The sequence below is a fragment of the Festucalex cinctus genome, chromosome 1 (genome assembly GCF_051991245.1).
Source record: "Festucalex cinctus isolate MCC-2025b chromosome 1, RoL_Fcin_1.0, whole genome shotgun sequence".
NCBI lineage: Eukaryota > Metazoa > Chordata > Actinopteri > Syngnathiformes > Syngnathidae > Festucalex > Festucalex cinctus.
This window is the reverse complement of record NC_135411.1, coordinates 62,739,454-62,753,838: the sequence shown is the minus strand read 5'-3', so window position 1 is coordinate 62,753,838 and position 14,385 is coordinate 62,739,454. Positions and strand designations below refer to the sequence as shown.

General features: G+C 44.1%; 1 protein-coding gene and 11 non-coding genes across 12 annotated transcripts in view; all 12 read left to right on the top strand.

The window, feature by feature from the left end:
- The window catches only part of gcat (glycine C-acetyltransferase), a 65,785-nt gene that overhangs the window by 11,097 nt on the left and 40,303 nt on the right, over positions 1-14,385 (top strand). The gene's annotated exons all lie outside the window — the stretch shown is intronic.
- trnap-agg (transfer RNA proline (anticodon AGG)) lies at positions 6,857-6,928 on the top strand. Its single transcript has one exon. It is a non-coding gene; the product is annotated as a tRNA-Pro (tRNA).
- trnap-ugg (transfer RNA proline (anticodon UGG)) lies at positions 7,346-7,417 on the top strand. The gene has a single exon. It is a non-coding gene; the product is annotated as a tRNA-Pro (tRNA).
- trnap-ugg (transfer RNA proline (anticodon UGG)) lies at positions 7,862-7,933 on the top strand. Its single transcript has one exon. It is a non-coding gene; the product is annotated as a tRNA-Pro (tRNA).
- trnap-ugg (transfer RNA proline (anticodon UGG)) lies at positions 8,378-8,449 on the top strand. The gene has a single exon. It is a non-coding gene; the product is annotated as a tRNA-Pro (tRNA).
- On the top strand, positions 9,576-9,647 carry trnap-ugg (transfer RNA proline (anticodon UGG)). The gene has a single exon. It is a non-coding gene; the product is annotated as a tRNA-Pro (tRNA).
- Positions 10,444-10,515, top strand: trnap-ugg (transfer RNA proline (anticodon UGG)). The gene has a single exon. It is a non-coding gene; the product is annotated as a tRNA-Pro (tRNA).
- trnap-ugg (transfer RNA proline (anticodon UGG)) lies at positions 11,126-11,197 on the top strand. Its single transcript has one exon. It is a non-coding gene; the product is annotated as a tRNA-Pro (tRNA).
- On the top strand, positions 11,642-11,713 carry trnap-ugg (transfer RNA proline (anticodon UGG)). The gene has a single exon. It is a non-coding gene; the product is annotated as a tRNA-Pro (tRNA).
- On the top strand, positions 12,158-12,229 carry trnap-ugg (transfer RNA proline (anticodon UGG)). Its single transcript has one exon. It is a non-coding gene; the product is annotated as a tRNA-Pro (tRNA).
- On the top strand, positions 12,674-12,745 carry trnap-ugg (transfer RNA proline (anticodon UGG)). Its single transcript has one exon. It is a non-coding gene; the product is annotated as a tRNA-Pro (tRNA).
- On the top strand, positions 13,872-13,943 carry trnap-ugg (transfer RNA proline (anticodon UGG)). Its single transcript has one exon. It is a non-coding gene; the product is annotated as a tRNA-Pro (tRNA).

Below are 14,385 nucleotides of genomic sequence, written 5' to 3'. Positions count from 1 at the left end.
CAAAACAGGCTAAAAATAATTCAAGCGTATTTCTGAATACATTTATGGAAAATTCGGGTCTGTCCGATATCTGGAGAGCGATGAACCCTACTGGTAGGGATTATTCATTTTACTCAACTAAACAAGACATAACTCATATAGCAGAATAGACTATTTTCTTGTTGATGCAAAATTGTTGCCACATATTATTAATACTAAATATCGTAATATTGTGATTTTCGATCATAGTCCTTTGACATGTACTTTGAATTTTCAAAATATAACAAAACCACAACGGACTTGGAGATTTAACCCATTGTTATTCATCCATCCATCCATTTTCTTGACCGCTTATTCCTCACAAGGGTCGCGGGGGCTGCTGGCGCCTATCTCAGCTGGCTCTGGGCAGTAGGCGGGGGACACCCTGGACTGGTTGCCAACCAATCGCAGGGCACACAGAGACGAACAACCATCCACACTCACACGCACACCTAGGGACAATTCGGAGCACCCAATTAACCTACCATGCATGTCTTTGGAATGTGGGAGGAGACCGGAGTACCCGGAGAAGACCCACGCAGGCACGGGGAGAACATGCAAACTCCACCCAGGAAGGTCCGAGCCTGGACTCGAACCGGAGACCTCAGAACTGGGAAGCGGACGTGCTCATTGTTATTCAGTGACAAAGAATTCTGTAATTATTTACAAAATCAAATCTCTTTGTACTTCTATATCAATGATAACCAGGAAACTTCTGTTGCAACTCTATGGGAAGCCTCCAAAGCCTATTTACGAGGCGCGGTCATCTCATTTGAGTCTGGCAGGAAAAATAAAAATTTGGTCAAGTTCTAAAAGTTTGGCTTTATTTTTCTTTTAATTTAATTTAAAGATTTGGATAAGAAGAATGCCAAAACGCCCTCCAGTGAATTATACAAAAAGATAGTTGCATTAAAATTTGAATATAATATTCTCCTCTCAGAAAAGATTTGTAAAGCATTTATGTCTACAAAACAAAAATATTTTGAACTTGGTGATAAACCACATAAACTCCTGGCGAGGCAGCTTAGGAAACAAGAAAATGACCGTTCAAGATATTCTATTAAATCCACTAATGGCCAGGTTCTCACAGATCCAAGAGATATTAATGGTAGATTTTTCCAGTTCTATCAAAATTTGTATATTTCCAAACATGATACAGAACCCAAAGTAATGACAGAATTTCTAGACAGCGACATAGTGCAATTGAATTCTGAAATTACACTTGATGAAGTACAAAAAGCTATTACTTCAATGAGGAATAATCGTGCTCCAGGACCAGACGGAATTCCAAGTGAGTTCTATAAAAAAATATAATGATGTTGTAAGCCCATATCTCCACAAAACATTTACTAAAGCTCATCTGGATCGGGTCCTTCCACCAACACTTACAGAGGCAGTTATTACTGTGATACATAAAAAGGGTAAAGATAGTGAAGAGGTGGGCTCTTATCGGCCTATTTCTTTATTGAATCTAGATGGGAAATTATTTTCTAAAGTCTTAGCTAACAGATTGAGCCCGTTTCTGACTTGTCTGGTGCACCCTGACCAGACCGGATTTATACCCGGGAGGAATTCTTTTTCTAATCTTAGACGAACGACTGTTTAACATCATATATTCTAAAATTGGACTTAACGAGGACCTAGCAGTTTTGTCATTGGATGCTGAAAAAGCATTTGACCAAATAGAATGGTCGTACTTGTTTGAAATCTTACACAGGTACACACTTGGTGATAATTTTATCTTAATGGTTAAATTGTTATATATCAACCCATCCTCTCGGGTTTTTATGGACCAAATATTCTCTCCACGTTTTACTTTACATAGGGGAACAAGACAGGGCTGTCCTCTGTCTCCTTTAATTTTTGCTCTTGCAATTGAACCGCTTGCAGAAAGCATTCGCTCGGACCCGTTAATTTTTGGTCTCGACACAGAGAACACATCAAATTAAATTTCGCTATATGCAGATGACGTGCTGCTATTTATCACTCAACCAGAAACCACCATCCCTGCTCTTTTGAGTAAAATAAACTTGTTTGGCTCGTTCTCCGGATATCGGATAAACTTGAATAAGAGTGAACTCTTGCCTGTACGTGTGATCAACTCCACTTGGTTACAAAGTCAACCTTTCAGTATCACCTGGAATCAATTTACATACTTAGGGATTCAAGTGACAAAACACTATACTTCTCTATTTAAGGAAAATTTTTCACCTTTAATGTCTAAATTGCAATCAGATATAACTTTCTGGGACATGCTTCCTATTTCATTGATTGGTCGGGTTAATGCTATAAAAATGATTTTTTTACCCCAAATTCTTTATTTATTTCAGAACCTTCCAGTGTTTCTACCGAAATCTTTTTTTAAACGATTAAATTATTTTATTATTCCATTCTTATGGGGTTACAAAGTACACAGCATTGCCAGACGACATCTTAGCAAACCTAAAAAGAAGGGGGACTGGCACTCCCAGACTTCTTGAAGTACTATTGGGCCTCACATATTCGGCTTATGACTTTTTGGTTTGGTAAAAGTATGGAGTGTCTCCCGTGGCTGGAAATGGAACAGGAGGCCTGCTGACCTTATTCATTGGGTGCTCTTCTTCTGTCTCCTACACCAACTGGAAAGACACTATACCAGGACAGTGTTATAATTCATATTACTATACAAATTTTTAAATTCAAACACATTTTAAGGTCAAGTCACTATCGCTCATCATTCCAATTGCAGAGAATCCATCCTTCAAACCATCACTTTTAGACCACACATTTAAAACTTGGAGATGAAATGGTATTCACACCATTCATGACTTATGTTTTGAGGGTGGTGGGGGGGGGGGGGGGGGTGGCTAATTTAAGCAGGTTCAAGAAAAGTACAACCTTCCAAGCCGTGATTTTTTTCAGATACCTACAGATAAGGGATTATGTGAGGAGGCATCGGCTCGACATTGAGGCTTGTGCCCCCACCTATGTTGATATATGCCTTACATTTGACCCGAATTCAGTGAAGCTAATTTCTCGTATCTATGCTAATTTGTTATTGTTGGAGCCAGTTAAGTCTGTTAATAAAATCAAAGTGGGAGGAAGAATTGGGTGTGACCATCACTGAGGTACAATGGGAAGAAGGTTTGAAGTATATTAATAGAAGCTCTCGTAATGCAAGGTATTGTTTAATCCAGTTTAAGATATTGCATCGCCTTCATTTCTCTAGAGCAAGGTTACAGGCCATCTATCCAGAGGTGTCCTCCACTTATGGGAAATTTTCTTTATCAGAGGACACTCTCAGTCATAGTTTTGTTCTGTGTCCGAAGGTTCGTGGATACTGGACAGAAATTTTTGAAATTATGTCTGAAATCCTTCATATTCAGTTGGAACCTGAACCTTTGGTGATTATTTTTGGATGTTCTGATAACATTGTAAACTTGAGTCATGCAGAACGTTGTTTCGTTTCTTATTGAATTGTAATTGCAAAAAAATTGCTTCTAATGCACTGGAAAAAGAAGGACACACCATCACCAAGACACTGGCTAAAAGATCTTACAAACACACCTCACCTGGAGAGGATACGATTCATTCTCTGATAATCTCTCAACCTTTACCAAAATATGGCAACCACTCTGTGATTATCTTCACCTGTAACATATAAGGTTTGGGTATGTGTTTCTTTTTACACAAGTGATTTGTATGTATGTTGGGACAGATGGGCAGCTGGATGTTTTTTGGTTTTTTTTGCTTTGTTTTTTTGTTGTTTTTTTTTGTTTTTTTTTGTTTTTCCCCCCCTTTTCTTAAATAGTTATTTATTTTTATTTTGTATTAATATAAATGTGCAGATGCCTACTACTTTCTTTATTATTGGAATTTGTACTGTACTATTTTGTTCTCTGCTCAATAAAAATGTTAAAAAAAAATAAAAATAAAAAAAAATAAAAAATAAAAAAAAAAACCTTGTCACATGGGCCACCAAATGTAAAGCAATTGGATTGTGTCCTTTTCTGTGTGGCTTGTTTATCTAGACGTATGATTCTCGCTTCGGGCGCGAGAGGTCCCGGGTTCAAATACCGGATCAGCCCTTCTTAAAAACACTCAGCTCCTTTTCAATCCACGGTTTTTCACATGGGCCACCCAATGTCAAGGAATGGGGTTAAATTGTTACCAGTGTGGCTTGTTGGTCTAGGGCAGGGGTGTCAAACTCATATTAGCTCAGGGGCCACATGGAGGAAAATATACTACCAAGTGGGCCGGATCTGTAAAATAATGGTATATAACTTAAAAACTATTGCTCATTTGCTCCCCAAAACATATAAATACGTTCTATTTAAAATGTTTTAAGTGTCCCAAAGACGTATTTATACGTTTTCTGTTTTATGCTAGAGCATACAGAAGGCTTTGATCCAGCCTCTCAACTGCAACGGTTGAAGAGATGGTAGTTATTACATAAACGGCCTGCAGGTGGCAGCAGAGCAAAGGAGATCAAACAGGGCCATGTTAAAACAAAAGCTCAATTACTCACAATTTTAAATAGATTTGTGAAAATTGATGAAACTTAGCTTTATTCTAATGCTAATTGCTGCAAAACGGAAACGGATAGAAATATACTTTTTGTTCCTAATGAAAGAAAATACTTTCTTTACTTAATCTTTCTTTTGGCAGCTTCCATGTTTTTGTAGCAATAGACCACAATATTGTGTGGACTTTGCAAAATCAGTCAAAATCCAGTAAAACTGCCAGGAGTGAAGCAATTGCTTCTGTGAAAATGGCTGGAAGTGAATGAGATATTCAGATTTTCGATATTTGTGGGCCATCCCTAAATTACGGAGTTCGACTGTAAGCATTTGTTCCAAAAAATGGAACGCGGAAACACTTTGCCTGGATATGTTCCAGACGTGTTAAATCTAGTTGTTTTGCATATATATTGTTCCCAGAATGCATTGTGTGGCGCAGTTAATGGGCGTTAATCCTTGCCATATGTATTTGTGTTATCAAAATTGAATTTGTGTCATATTTAACACATTTATGTCGCTTATGACTATGATTAGAAAAAAAAAAAGTTTTTAAACAAAATGTAACTTTAAGTTGTGTGTAAAATAATGACATCCAGGACGATTCCGCATACAAGTTGCATTGCTCATCTGATGCCTGCTTGTGAAATTACAAATGTATGATTTGATTGTGACCAGCTGATTAATAGTTCCAACATTACATTTTTTTTTTAATTTATTTATTTTTTTACTTTACAAAATCTCGCGGGCCAGATTTAACCACTTTGCGGGCCTGATCTGGCCCGCAGGCCGTATGTTTGAGACCCCTGGTCTAGGGGAATGATTTTCGCCTTGGGTGCGAGAGGTCCCGGGTTCAAATCCTGGACAAGTCCTTCTTTAAGACGTCAGTCAGCTGCTTTTTAAAACTTTCTTGTCACATGAGCCACCAAATGTCAAGAAATTGGATTGTCTTCTTTCCTGTGTGGCTAGTTGGTCTAGGGCTAAGATTCTTGCTTTTGGTGCGAGAGGTCCCGGGTTCAAATCCCGGACAAACCGTACTTTAATACGTCAGTCAGCTGCTTTTTAAAACTTTGCGCTTGTCACATGGGCCACCCAGTGTCAAGGAATTGGGTTATCTTCTTTCCTGTGTGGCTTGTTGGTCTAGGGGTATGATTCTTGCTTTGGGTATGAGAGGTCCCGGGTTCAAATCACAGACAAGCCCTCCTTTAAGATGCCAGTCAGCTGCTTTTTAAAACATTCAGCTCCTTTTCAAGCAATTCGGCTTGTCACATGGTCCACCCAATGTCAAGGAATGGGGTTAAATTCTTACTTGTGCGGCTTGTTTTTCTCGACGTATGGTTCTCACTTTGGGTGCGAGAGGTCCCGGGTTCAAATCCCGGACAAGCCCTGTTTTAAGACGTCAGTCAGCTGCTTTTTAAAACTGCGCTTGTCACATGGGCTCCCAAATGTCAAGCAATTGGATTGTGTTCTTTTCTGTGTGGCTTGTTTGTCTAGATGTATGATTCTTGCTTCGTGTGCAAGAGGTTCCGGGTTCAACTCCCGGATGAGCCTTTCTTTAAAACGTCAGTCAGCTGCTTTTTAAAACTTTGCTTGTCACAGGGGCCACCCAGTGTCAAGGAAGGGGGTTATCTCCTTTCCTGCGTGGCTTGTTGGTCCAGGGGTATGATTCTCGCTTTGGGTATGAGAGATCCCGGGTTCAAATCCCAGACAAGCCATCCTTTAAGATGCCAGTCAGCTGCTTTTTAAAACATTCAGCTCCTTTTCAAGCAATTCGGCTTGTCACATGGTCCACCCAATGTCAAGGAATGGGGTTAAATTCTTACTTGTGCGGCTTGTTTTTCTCGACGTATGGTTCTCACTTTGGGTGCGAGAGGTCCCGGGTTCAAATCCCGGACAAGCCCTGTTTTAAGACGTCAGTCAGCTGCTTTTTAAAACTGCGCTTGTCACATGGGCTCCCAAATGTCAAGCAATTGGATTGTGTTCTTTTCTGTGTGGCTTGTTTGTCTAGATGTATGATTCTTGCTTTGGGTGCAAGAGGTTCCGGGTTCAACTCCCGGGTGAGCCTTTCTTTACAACGTCAGTCAGCTGCTTTTTAAAACTTTGCGCTTGTCACATGGGCCACCCAATGTCAAGTATTTGGGTTATCTTCTTTGCTGCGTGGCTTGTTGGTCCAGGGCTATGATTCTTGCTTTGGATGTGAGAGGTCCCGGTTTCAAATCCTGGACAAGCCCTCCTTTAAGACGCCAGTCAGCTCCTTTTGAAAACATTCAGCTCCTTTTCAAGCAATTCGGCTTGTCACATGCACCCAATGTCAAGCAATTAGATTGTTTTCTTTGATGTGTGGCTCGTTGGTCTAGTGGTATGATTCTCGCTTAGGGTGCGAGAGGTCCCGGGTTCAACTCCCAGATGAGCCCTTCTTTAAAACACCCGTCACTCAGCGTTTGTCACAGGGGCCACCCAATGTCAAGGAATGGGGTTATCTTCGTTCCTGTTTGGGTTGTTGGTCTATGGGTATGATTCTTGCTTTGGGTGCGAGAAGTCCCGGGTTCGAATCCCCGACAAGCCCTTCTTATAAGCATCCATCAGTCAGCTGCTTTTCAAAAAATTTGCGCTTGTCACATGGGCCACCCAATGTCAAGGAATGGGGTTAAATTCTTACCTGTGTGGCTTGTTTTTCTCGACGTATGATTCTCACTTTGGGTGCGAGAGGTCCCGGGTTCAAATCCCGGACAAGCCCTGCTTTAAGATGTCAGTCAGCTGCTTTTTAAAACTTTTTGCTTGTCACATTGGCCACCCAGTGTCAAGGAATGTGGTTATCTTCTTTACTGCGTGGCTTGTTGGTCTAGGGGTATGATTCTCGCTTTGGGTGTGAGAGGTCCCGGGTTCAAATCCCGGACAAGCCCTCCTTTCAGACGTCAGTCAGCTGCTTTTTACAACATTCAGCTCCTTTTCCATCAATTCGGCCTGTCACATGGGCCACCCAATGTCAAGCAATTAGATTGTTGTCTTTGATGTGTGGCTCGTTGGTCTAGTCGTATGATTCACGCTTAGGGTGTGAGAGGTCCCGGGTTCAACTCCTGGACAAGCCCGGCTTTAAGATGTCAGGCAGCTACATTTCAAAACTGCGCTTGTCACATGGGCCACCCAATGTCAAGGAATGGGGTTAAATTCTTACCTGTGCGGCTTGTTTTTCTCGACGTATGATTCTCACTTTGGGTGTGAGAGGTCCCGGGTTAAAATCCCGGACAAGCCCTGCTTTAAGACGTCAGTCAGCTGCTTTTTAAAACTTTTTGCTTGTCACATTGGCCACCCAGTGTCAAGGAATGTGGTTATCTTCTTTACTGTGTGGCTTGTTGGTCTAGGGGTATGTTTCTCGCTTTGGGTGTGAGAGGTCCCGGGTTCAAATCCCGGACAAGCCCTCCTTTCAGACGTCAGTCAGCTGCTTTTTACAACATTCAGCTCCTTTTCCATCAATTCGGCCTGTCACATGGGCCACCCAATGTCAAGCAATTAGATTGTTGTCTTTGATGTGTGGCTCGTTGGTCTAGTCGTATGATTCACGCTTAGGGTGTGAGAGGTCCCGGGTTCAACTCCTGGACAAGCCCGGCTTTAAGATGTCAGGCAGCTACATTTCAAAACTGCGCTTGTCACATGGGCCACCCAATGTCAAGGAATGGGGTTAAATTCTTACCTGTGCGGCTTGTTTTTCTCGACGTATGATTCTCACTTTGGGTGTGAGAGGTCCCGGGTTAAAATCCCGGACAAGCCCTGCTTTAAGACGTCAGTCAGCTGCTTTTTAAAACTTTTTGCTTGTCACATTGGCCACCCAGTGTCAAGGAATGTGGTTATCTTCTTTACTGTGTGGCTTGTTGGTCTAGGGGTATGATTCTCGCTTTGGGTGTGAGAGGTCCCGGGTTCAAATCCCGGACAAGCCCTCCTTTAAGACGTCAGTCTGCTGCTTTTTACAACATTCAGCTCCTTTTCCATCAATTCGGCCTGTCACATGGGCCACCCAATGTCAAGCAATTAGATTGTTGTCTTTGATGTGTGGTTCGTTGGTCTAGTCGTATGATTTACGCTTAGGGTGTGAGAGGTCCCGGGTTCAACTCCTGGACAAGCCCGGCTTTAAGATGTCAGGCAGCTGCATATTAAAACTGCACTTGTCACATGGGTTACCAAATGTCAAGCAATTGTATTTTGTCCTTTTCTGTGCGGCTTGTTTTTCTCGACGGATGATTCTCACTTTGGGTGCGAGAGGTCCCGGGTTCAAATCCCGGACAAGCCCTGCTTAAAGACGTCAGTCAGCTGCTTTTTAAAACTTTGCGTTTGTCACATGGGCCACCCAATGTCAAGGAATGGGGTTAAATTCTGACCTGTGCGGCTTGTTTTTCTCGACGTATGATTCTCACTTTGGGTGCGAGAGGTCCCGGGTTCAAATCCCGGACAAGCCCTGCTTTAAGACGTCAGTCTGCTGCTTTTTAAAACTTTTTGCTTGTCACATTGGCCACCCAGTGTCAAGGAATGTGGTTATCTTCTTTACTGTGTGGTTTGTTCGTCTAGGGGTATGATTATCGCTTTGGGTGTGAGAGGTCCCGGGTTCAAATCCCGGACAAGCCCTCCTTTAAGACGTCAGTCAGCTGCTTTTTACAACATTCAGCTCCTTTTCCATCAATTCGGCCTGTCACATGGGCCACCCAATGTCAAGCAATTAGATTGTTGCCTTTGATGTGTGGCTCGTTGGTCTAGTCGTATGATTCACGCTTAGGGTGTGAGAGGTCCGGGGTTCAACTCCTGGACAAGCCCGGCTTTAAGATGTCAGGCAGCTGCATTTCAAAACTGCGCTTGTCACATGGGCCACCCAATGTCAAGGAATGAGGTTAAATTCTTACCTGTGCGGCTTGTTTTTCTCGACGTATGATTCTCACTTTGGGTGTGAGAGGTCCCGGGTTAAAATCCCGGACAAGCCCTGCTTTAAGACGTCAGTCAGCTGCTTTTTAAAACTTTTTGCTTGTCACATTGGCCACCCAGTGTCAAGGAATGTGGTTATCTTCTTTACTGTGTGGCTTGTTGGTCTAGGGGTATGATTCTCGCTTTGGGTGTGAGAGGTCCCGGGTTCAAATCCCGGACAAGCCCTCCTTTCAGACGTCAGTCAGCTGCTTTTTACAACATTCAGCTCCTTTTCCATCAATTCGGCCTGTCACATGGGCCACCCAATGTCAAGCAATTAGATTGTTGTCTTTGATCTGTGGCTCGTTGGTCTAGTCGTATGATTCACGCTTAGGGTGTGAGAGGTCCCGGGTTCAACTCCTGTACAAGCCCTGCTTTAAGATGTCAGTCAGCTGCTTTTTAAAACTTTTTGCTTGTCACATTGGCCACCCAGTGTCAAGGAATGTGGTTATCTTCTTTACTGCGTGGCTTGTTGGTCTCGGGGTATGATTCTCGCTTTGGGTGTGAGAGGTCCCGGGTTCAAATCCAGGACAAGCCCTCCTTTCCGACGTCAGTCAGCTGCTTTTTACAACATTCAGCTCCTTTTCCATCAATTCGGCCTGTCACATGGGCCACCCAATGTCAAGCAATTAGATTGTTGTCTTTGATGTGTGGCTAGTTGGTCTAGTCGTATGATTCACACTTAGGGTGTGAGAGGTCCCGGGTTCAACTCCTGGACAAGCCCGGCTTTAAGATGTCAGGCAGCTACATTTCAAAACTGCGCTTGTCACATGGGCCACCCAATGTCAAGGAATGGGGTTAAATTCTTACCTGTGCGGCTTGTTTTTCTCGACGTATGATTCTCACTTTGGGTGTGAGAGGTCCCGGGTTAAAATCCCGGACAAGCCCTGCTTTAAGACGTCAGTCAGCTGCTTTTTAAAACTTTTTGCTTGTCACATTGGCCACCCAGTGTCAAGGAATGTGGTTATCTTCTTTACTGTGTGGCTTGTTGGTCTAGGGGTATGATTCTCGCTTTGGGTGTGAGAGGTCCCAGGTTCAAATCCCGGACAAGCCCTACTTTAAGACGTCATTCTGCTGCTTTTTACAACATTCAGCTCCTTTTCCATCAATTCGGCCTGTCACATGGGCCACCCAATGTCAAGCAATTAGATTGTTTTCTTTGATGTGTGGTTCGTTGGTCTAGTCGTATGATTCACGCTTAGGGTGTGAGAGGTCCCGGGTTCAACTCCTGGACAAGCCCGGCTTTAAGATGTCAGGCAGCTGCATATTAAAACTGCACTTGTCACATGGGTTACCAAATGTCAAGCAATTGTATTTTGTCCTTTTCTGTGCGGCTTGTTTTTCTCGACGGATGATTCTCACTTTGGGTGCGAGAGGTCCCGGGTTCAAATCCCGGACAAGCCCTGCTTATAGACGTCAGTCAGCTGCTTTTTAAAACTTTGCGCTTGTCACATGGGCCACCCAATGTCAAGGAATGGGGTTAAATTCTGACCTGTGCGGCTTGTTTTTCTCGACGTATGATTCTCACTTTGGGTGCGAGAGGTCCCGGGTTCAAATCCCGGACAAGCCCTGCTTTAAGATGTCAGTCAGCTGCTTTTTAAAACTTTTTGCTTGTCACATTGGCCACCCAGTGTCAAGGAATGTGGTTATCTTCTTTACTGCGTGGCTTGTTGGTCTAGGGGTATGATTCTCGCTTTGGGTGTGAGAGGTCCCGGGTTCAAATCCCGGACAAGCCCTCCTTTCAGACGTCAGTCAGCTGCTTTTTACAACATTCAGCTCCTTTTCCATCAATTCGGCCTGTCACATGGGCCACCCAATGTCAAGCAATTAGATTGTTGTCTTTGATGTGTGGCTTGTTGGTCTAGTCGTATGATTCACGCTTAGGGTGTGAGAGGTCCCGGGTTCAACTCCTGGACAAGCCCGGCTTTAAGATGTCAGGCAGCTGCATTTCAAAACTGCGCTTGTCACATGGGCCACCCAATGTCAAGGAATGGGGTTAAATTCTTACCTGTGCGGCTTGTTTTTCTCGACGTATGATTCTCACTTTGGGTGTGAGAGGTCCCGGGTTAAAATAACGGACAAGCCCTGCTTTAAGACGTCAGTCAGCTGCTTTTTAAAACTTTTTGCTTGTCACATTGGCCACCCAGTGTCAAGGAATGTGGTTATCTTCTTTACTGTGTGGCTTTTTGGTCTAGGGGTATGATTCTCGCTTTGGGTGTGAGAGGTCCCGGGTTCAAATCCCGGACAAGCCCTCCTTTCAGACGTCAGTCAGCTGCTTTTTACAACATTCAGCTCCTTTTCCATCAATTCGGCCTGTCACATGGGCCACCCAATGTCAAGCAATTAGATTGTTGTCTTTGATGTGTGGCTCGTTGGTCTAGTCGTATGATTCACGCTTAGGGTGTGAGAGGTCCCGGGTTCAACTCCTGGACAAGCCCGGCTTTAAGATGTCAGGCAGCTACATTTCAAAACTGCGCTTGTCACATGGGCCACCCAATGTCAAGGAATGGGGTTAAATTCTTACCTGTGCGGCTTGTTTTTCTCGACGTATGATTCTCACTTTGGGTGTGAGAGGTCCCGGGTTAAAATCCCGGACAAGCCCTGCTTTAAGACGTCAGTCAGCTGCTTTTTAAAACTTTTTGCTTGTCACATTGGCCACCCAGTGTCAAGGAATGTGGTTATCTTCTTTACTGTGTGGCTTGTTGGTCTAGGGGTATGTTTCTCGCTTTGGGTGTGAGAGGTCCCGGGTTCAAATCCCGGACAAGCCCTCCTTTCAGACGTCAGTCAGCTGCTTTTTACAACATTCAGCTCCTTTTCCATCAATTCGGCCTGTCACATGGGCCACCCAATGTCAAGCAATTAGATTGTTGTCTTTGATGTGTGGCTCGTTGGTCTAGTCGTATGATTCACGCTTAGGGTGTGAGAGGTCCCGGGTTCAACTCCTGGACAAGCCCGGCTTTAAGATGTCAGGCAGCTACATTTCAAAACTGCGCTTGTCACATGGGCCACCCAATGTCAAGGAATGGGGTTAAATTCTTACCTGTGCGGCTTGTTTTTCTCGACGTATGATTCTCACTTTGGGTGTGAGAGGTCCCGGGTTAAAATCCCGGACAAGCCCTGCTTTAAGACGTCAGTCAGCTGCTTTTTAAAACTTTTTGCTTGTCACATTGGCCACCCAGTGTCAAGGAATGTGGTTATCTTCTTTACTGTGTGGCTTGTTGGTCTAGGGGTATGATTCTCGCTTTGGGTGTGAGAGGTCCCGGGTTCAAATCCCGGACAAGCCCTCCTTTAAGACGTCAGTCTGCTGCTTTTTACAACATTCAGCTCCTTTTCCATCAATTCGGCCTGTCACATGGGCCACCCAATGTCAAGCAATTAGATTGTTGTCTTTGATGTGTGGTTCGTTGGTCTAGTCGTATGATTTACGCTTAGGGTGTGAGAGGTCCCGGGTTCAACTCCTGGACAAGCCCGGCTTTAAGATGTCAGGCAGCTGCATATTAAAACTGCACTTGTCACATGGGTTACCAAATGTCAAGCAATTGTATTTTGTCCTTTTCTGTGCGGCTTGTTTTTCTCGACGGATGATTCTCACTTTGGGTGCGAGAGGTCCCGGGTTCAAATCCCGGACAAGCCCTGCTTAAAGACGTCAGTCAGCTGCTTTTTAAAACTTTGCGTTTGTCACATGGGCCACCCAATGTCAAGGAATGGGGTTAAATTCTGACCTGTGCGGCTTGTTTTTCTCGACGTATGATTCTCACTTTGGGTGCGAGAGGTCCCGGGTTCAAATCCCGGACAAGCCCTGCTTTAAGACGTCAGTCTGCTGCTTTTTAAAACTTTTTGCTTGTCACATTGGCCACCCAGTGTCAAGGAATGTGGTTATCTTCTTTACTGTGTGGTTTGTTCGTCTAGGGGTATGATTATCGCTTTGGGTGTGAGAGGTCCCGGGTTCAAATCCCGGACAAGCCCTCCTTTAAGACGTCAGTCAGCTGCTTTTTACAACATTCAGCTCCTTTTCCATCAATTCGGCCTGTCACATGGGCCACCCAATGTCAAGCAATTAGATTGTTGCCTTTGATGTGTGGCTCGTTGGTCTAGTCGTATGATTCACGCTTAGGGTGTGAGAGGTCCGGGGTTCAACTCCTGGACAAGCCCGGCTTTAAGATGTCAGGCAGCTGCATTTCAAAACTGCGCTTGTCACATGGGCCACCCAATGTCAAGGAATGAGGTTAAATTCTTACCTGTGCGGCTTGTTTTTCTCGACGTATGATTCTCACTTTGGGTGTGAGAGGTCCCGGGTTAAAATCCCGGACAAGCCCTGCTTTAAGACGTCAGTCAGCTGCTTTTTAAAACTTTTTGCTTGTCACATTGGCCACCCAGTGTCAAGGAATGTGGTTATCTTCTTTACTGTGTGGCTTGTTGGTCTAGGGGTATGATTCTCGCTTTGGGTGTGAGAGGTCCCGGGTTCAAATCCCGGACAAGCCCTCCTTTCAGACGTCAGTCAGCTGCTTTTTACAACATTCAGCTCCTTTTCCATCAATTCGGCCTGTCACATGGGCCACCCAATGTCAAGCAATTAGATTGTTGTCTTTGATCTGTGGCTCGTTGGTCTAGTCGTATGATTCACGCTTAGGGTGTGAGAGGTCCCGGGTTCAACTCCTGTACAAGCCCTGCTTTAAGATGTCAGTCAGCTGCTTTTTAAAACTTTTTGCTTGTCACATTGGCCACCCAGTGTCAAGGAATGTGGTTATCTTCTTTACTGCGTGGCTTGTTGGTCTCGGGGTATGATTCTCGCTTTGGGTGTGAGAGGTCCCGGGTTCAAATCCAGGACAAGCCCTCCTTTCCGACGTCAGTCAGCTGCTTTTTACAACATTCAGCTCCTTTTCCATCAATTCGGCCTGTCACATGGGCCACCCAATGTCAAGCA